The 15,093-nt window shown below is 38.0% G+C and overlaps 1 protein-coding gene across 1 annotated transcript in view; it reads left to right on the forward strand.

Annotated features, from left to right (window-relative positions):
• CFAP95 (cilia and flagella associated protein 95) overlaps positions 1-15,093 on the forward strand; it is an 86,642-nt gene that overhangs the window by 49,359 nt on the left and 22,190 nt on the right. The window lies entirely within an intron of this gene.

Here is a 15,093-nt window from a genome sequence, read left to right on the forward strand (position 1 = left end):
CTTATTTGTTGTAAGACCTTTTGTTTCTGTGTCCAGCTTTCTTCTTCTGGATAACATTCTCTCTACCATTCAGTGCAATCCAATTAGACTGTATGATGAATGGGATGATTCTCTTCTCCACTCTCACCTCCTCACAAATCCACAAACACCTGGGCATATGACCCAGGCCAGGCCAATCAGAATGCACTCTAGTATAGTAATCGGAGTTTTGGGCAAAGTGCCCTCTGGTGTTCCAGGTAACAAATTACAGAGGGCATCTTGCTGCTAGTGGAGCATCTGTCTGTAAATGAAACTGAACAGAGGTGTGGGAAAAGAGTTTGATTATATTCTTTTTACCTGTGCTGGTATTTTTCTTTTTTTCCTCTTCATTGAGTTTAAATAACTTATAACTTAAGAGTTACACTACTAATAGCAACTGTTTATATGATGTTTATTACATACCAGCCACCATTTTAAGGGTTTTATATGTCTGACTTATTTACTCACTATGAGTTGCTTCCATCATCATCCACATTCTATGAAGGGGGAAAAATAAGAGGTATGGAGAAGTCGAGTAACATGTTCAAACTGGTAAGTAATAATGAGTCAGAGTTTGAACTGACAAGGTCTTATGTCAAAGTTCATGGTCTTAGCTACTCTACTAAGCTGCTTCTCTGAATGATAGATTAACTAGGACTCTGAATATCACTTTCCTTTGCTCAGAGATGATAATTGCTACATTTAGCCTTGAGCACTAAGCTCTTAAAGGAAGCACTGGTGAAAGTGTGGTCACTAGTCTCCAGAGGTGGCTGCCAGCAGTTCCTTCTCTCTCTGTATATGCATGCTCCCATCACGAGGCAGAGGTTATCTCTCTTGGCTGGCCTTATGACTGGCTTTGATCAGTAGAATGTAGCAAAACTGATGTCCTCAGACTTCTGAGTGCAGACTTTAAAGGGACTGGTAGTTGCTGCTTTCTGATTCTTGGACTCTAGCTTACATTCTGTAAGTAACCAAGACACATGGAAGAGAACAAAGGCACTGTATTTGACAGCTCCAGCTGAGCTTCCCAGACAATAGATAAAACCAGCTGCCAGCCATATGAGTGAGCTATTCAATGTAGGCAGATACCTAATGACTTTAGCTCTCACTGACATCACATGGGGCAGAATAACCACCCAGTGGAGCCCATGATCCCACATAATAATCAGAGATAATAGCATGATTGTTATTTTAAGTCAGGAACATTTAAGCCACAGCAATAGGTAATTGAAAACAACCTTCGTGTCTCTAAATACCATGATTATATGGCTACTTCTACCATTATTATGCAAAGAAATAGAGGAAAACAATAGAATGGGAAAGACTAGAGATCTCTTCAAGAAAATTAGAGATACCAAGGGAATATTTCAGGCAAAGATGGGTTCAATAAAGGACAGAAATGATATGAACCTAACAGAAGCAGAAGATATTAAGAAGAGGTGGCAAGAATACACAGAAGAACTGTACAAAAAGATCTTCATGACCCAGATAATCACAATGGTGTGATCACTCACCTAGAGCCAGACATCCTGGAATGTGAAGTCAAGTGGGCCTTAGAAAGCATCACTACGAACAAAGCTAGTGGATGTGATGGAATTCCAGTTGAGCTATTTCAAATCCTGAAAGATGATGCTGTGAAAGTGCTGCACTCAATATGCTAGCAAATTTGGAAAACTCAGCAATGGCCACAGGACTGGAAAAGTTCAGTTTTCATTCCAATCCCTAAGAAAGGAAATCCTAAAAAATGCTCAATTTACCACACAATTGCACTCATCTCACACGCTAGTAAAGTAATGCTCAAAATTCTCCAAGCCAGGCTTCACCAATATGTGAACCGAGAACTTCCAGATGTTCAAGCTGGTTTTAGAAAAGGCAGAGGAACCAGAAATCAAATTGCCAATATTCACTGGATCATCAAAAAAACAAGAGAGTTCCAGAAAAACATCTATTTCTGCTTTATTGACTACGTCAAAGCCTTTGACTGTGTGGATCACAATAAACTGTGGAAAATTCTGAAAGAGATGAGAATACCAGACCACCTGACCTGCCTCTTGAGAAACCTGTATAGAGGTCAGGAAGCAACAGTTAGAACTGGACATGGAACAACAGACTGGTTCCAAATAGGAAAAGGAGTACGTCAAGGCTGTATATTGTCACCCTGCTTATTTAACTTATATGCAGAGTACATCATGAGAAACGCTGCACAAGCTGGAATCAAGATTGCCGGGAGAAATATCAATAACCTCAGATATGCAGATGACACCACCCTTACGGCAGAGAGTGAAGAGGAACTAAAAAGCCTCTTGATGAAAGTGAAAGAGGGGAGTGAAAAAGTTGGCTTAAAGCTCAACATTCGGAAAACTAAGATCATGGCATCTGGTCCCATCACCTTATGGGAAATAGATGGGGAGACAGTAGAAACAGTGTCAGCCTTTATTTTTTTGGGCTCCAAAATCACTGCAGATGGTGAATACAGCCATGAAATTAAAAGATGGTTACTTCTTGGAAGGAAAGTTATGACCAACCTAGATAGCCTATTAAAAAGCAGAGACATTACTTTGCCAACAAAGGTCCATCTGGTCAAGGCTCTGGTTTTTCCAGTGGTCATATATGGATGTGAGAGTTGGACTGTGAAGAAAGCTGAGTGCCGAAAAATTGATGCTTTTGAACTGTGGTGTTGCAGAAGACTCTTGAGAGTCCCTTGGACTGAAAGGAGATCCAGCCAGTCCATCCTAAATGAGATCAGTCCTGGGTGTTCATTGGAAGGACTGATGCTGAAGTTGAAACTCCAATACTTTGGCCACCTCATGAGAAGAGTTGACTCATTGGAAGAGACCCTGATGCTGGGAGGGATTGGGGGCAGGAAGAGAAGGGGACGACAGAGGATGAAATGGTTGGATGGCACCACCGACTCAATGGACATGGGTTTGGGTAGACTGTGGCAGTTGGTGATGGACAAGGAGGCCTGGCATGCTGCGGTTCATGGGGTCACAAAGAGTTGGACACAACTGAGGGACTGAACTGAACTGAGACCAACAGGAGAGAAGGGCAGCCCAGGCAGAGAATATTGGCCATACAGACTTGGGACCTATGATGAACATGCCTGGCTTGGAGTACACATGTGCCCTGGTGACGGCCAGAGTTGGCGAGAGGTGCTGGGGACAAAGCAAGCAAGGCCTGAAAGCTGTGTTAAGGAATATGGTCTTTATCATGCAGGCAGGAGTGAAAAGTTTTCACCTGTGGGGTAGGAAAGATCAGATTTGTGTTCAGAAAGCAGAAATCAGATTGGTAGGTACCTGAGACTACAGTCAAAAGACTGCTGAACTAATCAAGGCAAGACACCTTAAAGGCCTGAGCTTTAGTGATGGTGGCATGGAGGGAAAGAAGGGCTCAGATTTTTGACATCTTAAAGGGGAGTAATAAGCATTTACTTGATGATTGGTTAGTTATGAAGGTAGAGAAGACTCAAAGGTGAATACCAGGCTTCTGGCTTAGGCAACAAGGGCTTCATGGGGCCATTCATTGAGGCAGTGAAGATGGAAAGAAATGCAAATGTTAGATAGCAAGTGGATATTTGAGACTGAAGGATGAGAAGAGTCAGTGACCCAGACCCAGTTGCTAATATAAATATCTCGTTCCTCTGCTTCCAGTCTTATCCCTTTCAATCTGTTCTCCATTGAGCAGCTTGAATAATCCAATTAAAATGCAAAGTAAATCATGTTCTTCTGTTTACTTAGTGTCATTACAGTATTTTTTTCTTTTAGCTCTGGCACTGAGCTAAGGGCTTTCATACCTTATTTCATTTAATTCTCATTCTTTGAGATGGATGTTGCTACTATATCCATTACAAAGGGGCTCAGAGAGGTAAAGTAACTTTCCAGGAGTTCCTCTGGTTCTTACCTAATAAGCACCAGAGCTGGGTTTTAACTTCGTGTCTGGTCTATCTGACTGCAGGGGCTGTTGTTCTCAACCCCTCTAGTACATTGTCTTTCATGCTTAAATGGATAAGAGCACTCCATATCCTTCAAAGTATGCATGATCCTCTATCCTCCTCCTCACATCATTACAAGGCCATTTGGATAGACATTTTATTAATTGTAAAGATGAATAAATCAAAGCAGAGAGGTTATAAAGGACTCCAATTCCTCATTAATTAATCCATCCATTCTATAAATGCATATGGATCAGATACTAATAAAGGAAATTAAGATGCAGAAGGCTTAAGTTACTTGCCGAAAGCCCCATGACCACTTACTTGTAAAAGCAGAGATTAGAATTTTGGGGTTCAGTTCTGTGTTCTTCATGAGAGGGGAATACTGCTTCTAAGCTGCTAGGGAACTAAACTATGGCTTGGGTCGGATCAGGAGTAAAAGCAGATTCAAATTATCCTCCACTTTTTCTTTCCTCCCCACCTCTTCCTCACTAGTTTTTTCAAGGTTGGTTTCTGAAAAATAGCCTTGGCATTCAGCAGTGGAAGAACTATCAGATTTGTCTTCACAGCTTCCTCAGTAAATAGGAGGAAGAAATAACAGGGATATCTATTTTAGCTTGATAGGAAATTTTTTTTTAAATGGAGGTTGCTTGTTGAGAGTGAGACAGATTTTCTAGAGTGGCTATAAGATCTCCCTTCCCTTGTATAACACAGTGTCAAGTAGAATTCATGGCGGCTCTGTGGCTATACTCATTCTAAAAATAGATGCTGCTTCCACTGCTGTCAGCGATTGGATTAATTCCAAATTAATTCATGAATTGAGGTGGTAACTTAGATTCATGTTCTTAGGTGGGACCATCTGATTAGTTGAATGGATGTTGCATGTCAGTTTTCTGACTGTTGGGAAGCGGGGTGAGAAAAAAATCTGCCCCTCTTCTTGACAAAGCAGAAAAGAAGCAGTTAACCTTTAAAATTCTTCCAGATTTAAGAAGCTGTGATTCCAGGGTACATCATCTTATCCTAGATTTTGGTGCATCATCTTATAGAGTCATACATGTTACCACTGATGTTACTTGGTGTTGGCATTTTAAATAATACATGGCTTTAATGATAACTGCCATATCAGACTCCTTTTCCTTCCTCATCTTACAAAACACTTTTAGTTGTACTCTACCTTACAATTGTTAAAGGTTGAAGAGGGCATGAGTGGTAAACTGTGGGTGGTGCTGGATTAAAGCCAGCTGGTGAACTTCCAAGCGCCCTTTCAACATGGCATATCTTGGCGAATTTACCAGCATCTGGTCTTCAGTTTTACGTTTCCAGAAAGACAATTTTATCTATGCTTCAAAACTTATCTGACTCATGGAAATTGAGTTGTGCACATTAAACTTACAAGAAAAGCCAGAATTCTAATTAGTTAATTTATAATGTGAAATAAAATCTTCAAGCGTACCAGGCATGTCAGCCTAATAAAAGCATTCTCTCTCATTAAAAAAAAAAAAAAAAAAAAAAAAAAGGCTGTATAGAAAGCCAAACTCTAATCAGAAGGTTGCCAGTCTGTTTGGAATCAGAGTGAAAGGGATTAGCTATATGATTACAGTGATCAATGGCCTCAGACTTTGAATGCCTGTTTGTAATAGGACTCTTTTGGCTGTATATAAGAGAAGGCACAATTAAAATTATCTTGGGTCCAAAAGGGAGTTCATTGAAAACAACACTCAAGTACCTCATGGAACTCTGGGAAAGTGGACTGAAGAGTTGAGCTTCAGAGACTGCTGAATCAGGACTAGAAAACCTCCAGGATTCTCTTCCTGTTGGCTTCATTTGCTCCCTCTTAGGATAGGGACATTATATCCCATGATTCTCTTCACAGGAGACTGACCCTTTTCCATTGGTGTTTCTTAAGATATTTCAGGGGAGAGCTCTGACAGACATGGGCTGGAGGTTGATGTTTGGACCTCTCAGCTATGGTTAGTGATGGAGTGGTAGAGGAGGCGTAGCATAGGCTTGCTCCTGTGACTCCAGACATGAATTAAAGTAAAAGTTGCCTGCCATAAGTTGGATTGGAGCCCTGACATTGATATACTCCAACTCTGTTCTAGTTATGAGCCAGAACACCCCTTCCCCAGGATATGCCAAGAACCAATGCTTCCTTTATCTCTCTCACCTTTTGCTTTCCTGAGTTTCTCTGAAGGCCATTTCTCTTCTATGGACTTTTTTCCCCCTTCCTTATATTTTTTATTTGGGTACAGCTTTAAGCTGATATCTGAGAGGACGATTCATGTTGGTCTTTCATATGTTTATTCTCAAATGAAAATTTGATTAAATACATCACTTAAAGATTGTTACCCTCTTCTTCAGATTTATAGAAAAGAAAAGGAGAATCACTAAGAGTTTATAAGTAGCCATAACTGACTGAAAGTCATTCAGTACTGTAAAAGTTTCCATGTTGTCTTTATCTTTCTGGCTTACTTCACTCTGTATAACGGGCTCCATTTCCACCCATCTCATTAGAATTGATTCAAATGAATTCTTTTTAATGGCTGAGTAATATTCCATGGTGTATATGTACCACAGCTTCCTTATCCATTCGTCTGTTGATGGGCATCTAGGTTGCTTCCATGTCCTGGCTATTATAAACAGTGCTGCGATGTCTATATGCAAAACAGAAAAAGAGACACAGATATACAGAACAGATTTTTAGACTCTGTGGGAGGAGGCGAGGGTGGGATGTTTTGAGAGAACAGCATCGAAACATGTATATTATCAAGGGTTTAACAGATCACCAGCCCAGGTTGGACGCATGAGACAAGTGCTCAGGGTTGGTGCACTGGGAAGACCCAGAGGGATGGGGTGAGGAGGGAGGTGGGAGGGGGGATCGGGATGGGGAATACATGTAAATCCATGGCTGATTCATGTCAATGTATGGCAAAAACCACTACAGTATTGTAAAGTAATTAGCCTCCAACTAATAAAAATAAATGGGAAAAAATAGTTTCCATGTAGTCTAGCTATATCATTGCCTTTTCAGTTAATCTTCTACCTCTGTTTACTTTGAATGCTCATTGAATTGAATTCTCTATATTTCTTTATGTTTTAATTTATTTTATTACTTTATTCATTTAGTAAATACTTTTCAGTGCCTACCTTGTATCAGACTCTGCCTGGAGGTGATGATAAAGAAAGGGAAAAGGGCCTGATCTTCATGACTCAGATAATCACAATGGTGTGATCACTCACCTAGAGCCAGACATCCTGGAATATGAAGTCAAATGGGCCTTAGAAAGCATCACTACAAACAAAGCTAGTGGAGGTAATGGAATTACAGATGAGCTGTTTCAAATCCTAAAATATGATGCTGTGAGAGTGCTGCACTCAATATGCTAGCAAATTTGGAAAACTCAGCAGTGGCCATGGGACTGGAAAAGGTCAATTTTCATTCCAGTGCCAAAGAATGTTCAAACTACTGCACAATTGCACTCATCTCACACACTAGCAAAGTAATGCTCAAAATTCTCCAAGCCAGGCTTCAACAGTACATGAATCTTGAACTTCCAGATGTTTCAAGCTGGGTTTAGAAAAGGCAGAGGAACCAGAGATCAAATTGCCAAAATCCATTGGATCATCGAAAAAGCAAGAGAGTTCCAGAAAAACATCTACTTTGCTTTATTGACTACACTACAGCCTTTGAGTGTGTAGATCGCAACAAATCGTGGACAGTTCTTCAAGAGATAGGAATACCAGACCACCTAACCTGCTTCCTGAGAAATCCATTTGCATGTCAAAAAGCAACAGTTAGAACTGGACATGGAACAACGGACTGGTTCCAAATCACGAAAGGAATATGTCAAGGCTGTACATTGTTACCCTGCTTATTTAACTTATATGCAGAGTACATCATGAGAAACGCTGGGCTGGATGAAGCACAAGCTGGAGTCAGCATTGTTGGGAGAAATATCAGTAACCTCAGATATGCAGATGACACCACCCTTATGGCAGAAAGTGAAGAACTAAAGAGCCTCTTGATGAAAGTGAAAGAGGAGAGTGAAAACGTTGACTTAAAGCTCAACATTCAGAAAACTAAGATCATGGCATCCAGTCCCATCACTTCATGGCAAATAGATGGGGAAACAATGGAAACAGTGATTGACTTTGTTTTCTTTGGCTCCAAGATCACTGCAGATGGTGACTGCAGCCATGAAATTAAAAGACACTTGCTCCTTAGAAGAAAAGCTATACCAACATAGACAGCATATTAAAAAGCAGAGACATTACTTTGCCAACAAAGGTCTGTCTAATCAAAGCTATGGTTTTTCCAGTAGTCATGTATGGATGAGAGAGTTGGACTATAAAGAAAGCTGAGCACCAAAGAACTGATGCTTTTGAACTGTGGTGTTGGAGAAGACTCTTGAGAGTCCCTTGGACTGCAAGGAGATCAAATCAGTCCATCCTAAATGATATTAGTATTGAATATTCATCGGATGAACTGATGCTGAAGCTGAAGCTCCAATACTTTGGCTACCTGATGTGAAGAACTGACTCACTGGAAAAAAACCCTGATGCTGGGAAAGATTGAAGGCAGGAGGATTAGAGGAGGACAGAGGATGAGATGGTTGAGTGGCATCACTGACCCGATGGACATGAGTTTGAGCAGGCTTGGTGATTGACAAGGAAGCCTGGCGTGCTGCAGTCCATGTGGTCACAAAGAGTTGAACACAATTGAGCGGCTGAACTGACCTGAAAAGGGCCTGAACTTGGGGAATGGGTTTCTACCTGCTTTAAGTGAGTTGAGAGATGTCCAATGCTAGCTTTCAAGGTCGACCTGCCCAAAGCAAACTTTGACATTTGAATGATAATCATATTTGAGTCATAATGTCAGGTGAGAATAAAGCAAGAGAATAAGTTTATTTATAGTCATCTATTCACACTTAAACTTTATAAGATGGAATATTTCCAAATAAAATACTTTCAAATCAAACATTCATCAACTCATTCTCTGGTTACAATGTAAGTTAATATTTTTAATCACATTTGCTTTATAATTTTTCTGAAAAATGATTTATCTAGTTATCCAATATGTCCACCCTGTTGATGGACCCATTGGACAGTTTCCAAATTTTTATTATTGCAAATAAGGCTTCATTGAATATCTGTATGCATGTACATATGTCTCCTTAAATATATATGCAAGGGTTTCTTTATACCAAGAATTCCTGAGTATTAAGATGGTGCATCTTCAATTTTGTAAAAATATTGCTACCAAGAGTGTACAAATATCTTCATTCTTTCACATTTTTATCAACATTTAGAAAAATTTTGGTTTTTACCAATCTAATGGATATAACATGGTATATCATTGTAGTTTTACTTTGCATTTCACTAATCACTAAATTTGTCTGAATTTTAAGCTTTAATTCATTTTCAGATTTTATTAGTCATTCTGATTTTTCTACTATGAATTGACTGGTTATTTAAAAATCCCATTTTTATGAGATGTTGTCTTTTATTGATTTGTAAGAATTCTTTAAATCTGGGCTAATCTTGCTTTAGTTAATTTTATATTTTAATAACTCCTTCTAGTCTATGGCCTTTCTTATAACTCTGTTTATACTGTCTTTTGAGCAATAGAAGTTTTAAATTAAAATTTAATCAAGATCTATATATAAAATATCAGACATTAAACCTTTTAGAAATTATATATATGTACATACACACATACACATATGTAACATATGTTGAGTCATCCATTATAAAAAAGCAGTTCTTCTATGTCCTTTTGATTTTTTTATACATTTTCTTCATAAATGTCAATCTTCTGTTGTATTCCTATAGGAAGCTCAGAGATTTTATTGCAATTATAAGTGGGATTTTACCACTTTAATTACACTTTCTAATTTCTTCTTACTTGTGTATGTCTATTTTATTTTTGTATATTGATCTTATATCTAACAACCTCCCTGAAAGTTGCCTATTGTTATGATTTGTAGATTCTTTTGGGTAGTCGAACATACAATCTGTTGGAAAATGAGAATATTGTTCTTCCATTCACATTAGTATATTTGTGCTTCTTTTTCTTGTTTTACTGTATCTGCCAGAATCTTTAGTACATCATTGAATAGAAATGTTGATGGAGAACCTCTGTGACTATTTGGGAAAATATTTCTGGGGAGGATTTTCATCAGTTTAGTTTTGATTTTCACTTATTGTTTTCTTCTCATAGTAATGTTGCCTTTTGCTGTTTAAGTATGTTGAGTTTTCTTGAAATAGTAGCAACCATGTAATTGTACAGAGGGGGAATGAAAGTTGGGCAGTTTCCTCAATATCTTGGTTCAGGAGTGCCCTCTTCTGTTGAATCAGTGAAATAAGCTTTATTTTGTTAATGGCATCTTTTATGAAAGAGTGGTGGTTCTAGGACCCTTAACTTGTGGGCTTAATTTCTTATTTTTCTTTACCTTGTTAGTTTCCTAGAGGCAGTGACTTCCCAAGACTGCTATTGTGGTCTTGCATACTTCCAAGTCTTTTTCTTGGAAAGCCGATGTTCAAATCCTCTAGTCTCAGGCTTGTTGTCAGCATTTTCCCAACTTGTTCTCAGTATTTCTCTTTCTCCTCTTCCATGTAATCCTTACCTGATTTTGCCCCTAAATGTGCTCTGGATCTTGTTCGACTGATTCTGGGTTGTTCTCCCACCTCTGTGTAAACAGAAGTTTGTAGTCTTTTCTAGCCTCTGTTACACTCTATGCATCAACACTTACATGATTTTCTTTGCTATCTATTAGCAATCTATATGGTTAATCTATACGTGTTAATCTATATGGTTTTGGAAGATGTATGTAGATTTAGGCTTAAGGAACCCAAGTTCTAGGCATTTGGTACATTCTTCCTCTATAACTGTGAATTAGTCATTTTATCCTAGTGATTCTGTCATTTTTTGTCATATATTCTGTGTGTTGTTCACTTTATTGATTTGGGATTATTATGTCTTCTTTAGTGACTTATTCCTTTAATCAGTAGGTAATGATCTTTATAACTAATAATTTTTGATTCAATATCAATTACATATGATATTAATATAGAATACTTGCTTTTGGCTAATATTTGCTGGAAATACATTTTTATATCCTTTATTTTCAAACATTTTTTTGAAAATAATTTTATTTTAGGTGTAAAAAGCATAAACTTGGGGAGATCAACCAAGACGGTGGAGTAAGAGGACATGGAACCTCACCTCTCCCCCATGAACACATTAAAAAATACATCTACACGTGGAAAAATTCTCACTGTTAGCTAACTGGAAACTGGCAGAAAGACCTCTGTACAACCAAGACTATAACAAAAGTCCACATGCAATCAAGTAGAGAGGAAAGAAAAGCAGTCAACCTGGGATCTGTGCCCCTGGGAGGGGACCCAGAAGAAAAAGATTGCTTGAGTGGAGACATGCCCCAGAGACTGAATGGTTCAAGTCACACATTGGGTACCCCAGTCCTAGGGCTCAGAAAAGGAGAGATGAGCCGCCTTGACTGGCTGAAGGACTGCTGAGACTAATAGAAGTGTTATGCGAAGCCTAGATTCTGAGGCAGATCAGAGGTCAGTTGAAGACTGCTCTAGTGGTTGCTGGGTTTCCTGCAAACACTTTGACATGTGCCCCAGCCTAAGCTGAGCAAATGCTCTAGCCTCACTTACTTCACATCACAGAGATCTAGGGAAAAAGCTTGGCCATGGGATACAAAAGTGACGTGGTTCTCAGTGGAGGCACAGTGGCCATTGTTAATGCTTGCTCAAGCAATGCCTCAGAGACAGCCCAGAACACTATTGTGACCGTGGCTAGTCTACAAAAGCTCATGCCCCAAAATATGCCAAGAGTCTGGAACAAGACAAGTATGCCCAGTCTTGCCACTTCTATTTACATGGTATTAGAAGTCCTAGCCACAGTAGTCATATAAGAAAAGGGAATAAAAGGCATCCAAGGTGGAAGGGAAGAAGTAAAATTGTTACTGTTGGCAGATGACATGATACCGTGTATCCAGTGAACCAATGAAGTTGCTCAGTGGTGTCCACCTCTTTGCAATCCCATGGACTGTAGCCTACCAGGCTCCTCCATCCACGGAATTTTCCAGGCAAGAGTACTGGAGTGGGCTGTCATTTCCTTCTCCAGGAGATCTTTCCAACCCAGGGATCGAATCCAGGTCTCCCACATTGCAGGCAGATACTTTATCATCTGAACTACTGGGGAAGCCCTGATACTGTGTATAGAAAACCCTAAAATCTCCAACAAAAAACTATAGAACTAATAAATCAATTCAGTAAAGTTATATGATACAAGATTAATATACAGAAATCTGTTGCTTTTCTTTACACTAATAATGAGCTTTCAGAAAGAGAAAGCAAAAAAGGGGGGGACTCATTTAAAATTGAATAAAAAATTATAAAATACCTAGGAACGAATTTAACCAAGGAGATGAAATACTTATACTCTGAAAACTATAAAACATTGATTTATATTTTTATAAATTTAAATTGAAGGTGATATTTAAAAATATATAAAGGAAATTAGAGATGATATTTTAAAATGGAAAGTATCCCATGTTCATGGATTAGAAAATTAATATTGTTAAAATGGCCATACTATCCAAAGCAAGCAACTAATGCAATCCCTGTTAAAATAATCATGACAGTTTTCATGGAACTAGAACAAATAATCCTAAAATTTATATGGAACCACAAAAGACTAATGTGTGTTAATGCGTGGCAAAAAATTGCCAACGTGATCTTCAGAAAAAGTAACAAGGCTGAAGGTATCATTCTTGCTAACTTCAGAATCTACTAAAAATCTACAGTAATCAAAAGAGCATGGTACCAGCATAAAACCAGATACATAGATTAATGAGACAGACTAGAGAGTCTAGAAACAAACCCATGCATCTATGGTCAAATAATCTATGGCAAAGTAGGCAAGAATATACAGTGGAGAAAAGACACTCCCTTCAATAAGTAGTGCTGGACATAAAAACTGGACAGCTACATGTAAAAGAATGAAATTAGAACATTCTCTAACACCATATTCAAAAAATAAATTATAAATGGATTTAAAGACTTGACTATAAAGACCTGAATATAAGACCAGATACCATAAGGCTCCTAGAGGAAAACATAAGCAGAACACTCTTTGACATAAATCATAGCAGTGATTTTTGGGGTCTGTCTCCTAAAGTAAAAGAAATAAAAGCAAAAATAAGCAAATAGAATAATAAATGCTGCGATCAACAGTGGGTTAATATCCAAAATACATAAATAGCTTATACAACTCAATATCAAAAACAAACAACCCAATTAAAAAATGGGCAGAAGACCTGAATAGACATTTTTCTAAGGAAGACACACAGATGGCTAAGAGGCACATGAAAAGTTGCTCAGCACTGTTAATTATTTGAGAAATGCAAATGAAAACAAAAATGAGATATCACCTTGCACCTATCAGAACAGCTATCATTAAAAAAGAACCCAAATAACAAATGTGGGTGAGGATGTGGAAAAAAAGGAAGCCCTGCACACTCTTGGTGGGAATGTAAATTGGTACAGACTCTGTGGAAAACAGTATAAAGTTTTCTCAAAAAAACTAAAAATAGAACTACCTTATGATCCAGCAGTCACACTCCTGAGTATATTTCCAGAAAAAAACAGGAACACTAATTTGAAAAGATACATATATTGTCATGTTCAGAGCAGCACTGTTTACAATTGCCAGGATATGGAAGCAACCAAAGTTCTGTCAACAGATGAATAAAGATGTGGTGTATGTATATAATGGTTTATTTTACTCAGCCATAAAAAGCATGTAATCCTGCCATTTGCAGCATCATGGGTGGACCTAGAGAATATTAGGCCTAGTGAGAAAAGTCAGACAGAAAAAGACAAATACTGTATGTTATCACTTATATGTGTAATGTAAAAAAATAATAAACAAATGTATATAGCAAAACAGACCCATAGAAAACAAGCTAGTGGATTACCAATGGGGAGAAGGAAAAGAGGAGGGGAAGATAGGAGAATGATATACAAAACCACTGTGTATAAAATAAATAAGCAACAAGTATAGACTGTACAACACAGGGAATTATAGCCGTTATTTTGTTATAACTGTTAATGAAGTATAATCTATAAGAACACTGAATCACTATGCTGTACCTAAAACTAATATAATATTATAGATCAACTATACTTGAAAACCAAAAACCAAAACAAAACAAAACAAAAAACACCCCATAGAGTTGGGCTATATAATACAACTTGATTTACAATTTAAGTCTGAGAAAATATTTTCACTGATGGGTTTAATTCCTTTACTTTCTTTGTGATTACCAAGGTGTTTAGTTTTTTATGATTTTAATTTGCCTTCTGAGCAGAAAATTTTTTCACTTTTTTTTATCCTTTCCTGCTTTCTATTAGACTGTTCTTTAAAAATATTAAATAATATCCTATTTGCTGGTTTGAAAGTTACACTTCTAATTTTTATTCTTTTAATTGCCAATACTCATATTTTTAGAATCACCTAGAGCAGGGGTCCCGATCATCCAGGATCTAATGCCTGATGGTCTCCAGTGGAGCTGATGTAATAGTAATAGAAATGAAATGCACAATAAATGTAATGTGCTTGAATCATCACCGAACCATGTCCTCCCATTCCCAGTCTGGTAAAATTGTGTTCTACGAAGTATGTCCCTAGTGCCAAAAAGGTTAGGGATCACTGACCTACAGGGCTTGTTAAAGCAAGATTGTGGGGCCCTCTCCTAGAATTTCTAATTCAGTGGACTTGGCGTGACATCCAAGTATTTGCATTTCTAACAAGTCCCGAGATAATGCTAATGTTGCACCTCTGGAAATCACATCTTGAAAGTCTGACAGTAATTAATTAGTGGTTACCGCAAGATAAATATTAGCATCTGTACCCAGTAATCATTCTTAGTTGACATCCTAGTTATTTTTGAATTCTTCTACCTGTTCTTTACCCTCCCATCAGCTCAGTCATGTGTTAAAATGTTTAAATGTCCTTTTTCCTGGTATTTTTAGGTTTGCAATTCTCAGATGAATTTCTTTGACCATCTAATCCCATAATATTGCCAGGAACAGAATCAGGACAGTAATTTCTC

This window comes from Muntiacus reevesi, chromosome 17, assembly GCF_963930625.1.
Source record: "Muntiacus reevesi chromosome 17, mMunRee1.1, whole genome shotgun sequence".
Classification (NCBI taxonomy): domain Eukaryota; kingdom Metazoa; phylum Chordata; class Mammalia; order Artiodactyla; family Cervidae; genus Muntiacus; species Muntiacus reevesi.